Below are 1,471 nucleotides of genomic sequence, written 5' to 3' on the forward strand. Positions count from 1 at the left end.
ATTCCGAATAGCTTGTTACACCTCCACTTGCTTCGCACTGCATTACTAGGTGAACCTATGAAGAACTAAGAAAACCATCAATCTTTTTATTTAAAAGTTCTACCTGATTAGAGAGCATGATGACCGAATCGACGTTATAAACGCTGGCTGTTTTCGTTGGCTTTGTCCTCATGACTTTCCATTGATAGTTATTCAGTGACATCTCCTCTATAAACTCATATGTATCTTCAGATGTTTTATTATTGATGGTTCTGCCAGCAGCTGCGTCAACCATTTGTCGAGTCGAAGGATTCAGATCATTATGGAACGTTTGAACTTGTAGCCAAAGCGGTAACCCATGGTGAGGGCACCTTCTTAAAAGGTCCTTGTATCTCTCCCATGCATCGTAGAGTCTTTCTAAATCCATCTACACAAAAAAAGAGATATCATTACGTAATTTAGCCATTTTAGCTGGCGGAAAATATTTTAGTAAAAAATTTTCAGTCATTTGTTCCCAAGTAGTAATTGACCCTCGTGGTAACGAGTTCAACCACTGTTTAGCTTTGTTCCTCAATGAAAAAGGGAATAACCGAAGACGAATGGCATCATCAGAGACAACATTAATTTTAAATGTATCGCATAGTTCTAAGAAGTTGGCTAAATGAGTGTTGGGTTCCTCATCCTGCAAACCATCAAACTGAACAAATTGTTGAATCATTTGAATAGTTTTAGGTTTTAATTCAAAAGTATTTGCCGCTACAGTAGCTCTAATTATGCTCGATTCAGTTCCTGTTAAAGAAGGTTTAGCATAATCATACATAGTGCGTGGAGAAGGATTTTGATTAACCACAATTGCAGGAGGTAGCTGATTGCCTTGGTTTTCAGCCATCTCTTCGGTTGGGGTTGAGTATCGTCTTCTTGCTCGTTCTCTGTGTATCTTAAGCTTTGCCTTATTTCTATTTGATTTCTGCGAACTGTACGACCAATTTCTTCGTCAAAAAGTAAGGTCCTGACGAATTTCTTCTAGTCATAAACTATAAAAACCTGCCAAGAGAAGGAAAAAGTAAATTAATAAATAATAATAATAAATTTAAGTGCACGAAAAATAAATGGCTAAAGTAATAAAAATTGAGTGTTCCTAATATTTCAGTTCCCCCGGCAACGGCGCCAAAAACTTGATCGCGTGATTTTGTGATAGGTTTTAAATATTTATAATTACTCATTCTAGAACTAACTATTATCACGAAGTAGGCAAGTGTACCTATCAAACAGTAGTATAGTTTTAGCAAGACCGAATTGTCGAACCCAAAGGAACTAAAAGTACTAGTAATGACTGTCTTTTTATTATCTAGCCTAAGAATAAAGAGGTTTTTGTTTTAACTAACTAATTATCTAAACTAAGAATGCCCAGAGAATGGAATTGGGGAATTGCTTTTGGAAAAATTGATTGAATGAAGACAATACCTAAGGAAAAATTCACCTAGACTATACT

The 1,471-nt window shown here is 35.9% G+C and overlaps 1 non-coding gene across 1 annotated transcript; it reads left to right on the top strand.

Annotated features, from left to right (window-relative positions):
- Nucleotides 1-332: 332 nt before the first annotated feature.
- Nucleotides 333-439, top strand: LOC128293433 (small nucleolar RNA R71). The gene has a single exon (XR_008283615.1). It is a non-coding gene; the product is annotated as a small nucleolar RNA R71 (small nucleolar RNA).
- Nucleotides 440-1,471: the final 1,032 nt, after the last annotated feature.

This window comes from Gossypium arboreum, chromosome 5, assembly GCF_025698485.1.
Source record: "Gossypium arboreum isolate Shixiya-1 chromosome 5, ASM2569848v2, whole genome shotgun sequence".
Taxonomy (NCBI): domain Eukaryota; kingdom Viridiplantae; phylum Streptophyta; class Magnoliopsida; order Malvales; family Malvaceae; genus Gossypium; species Gossypium arboreum.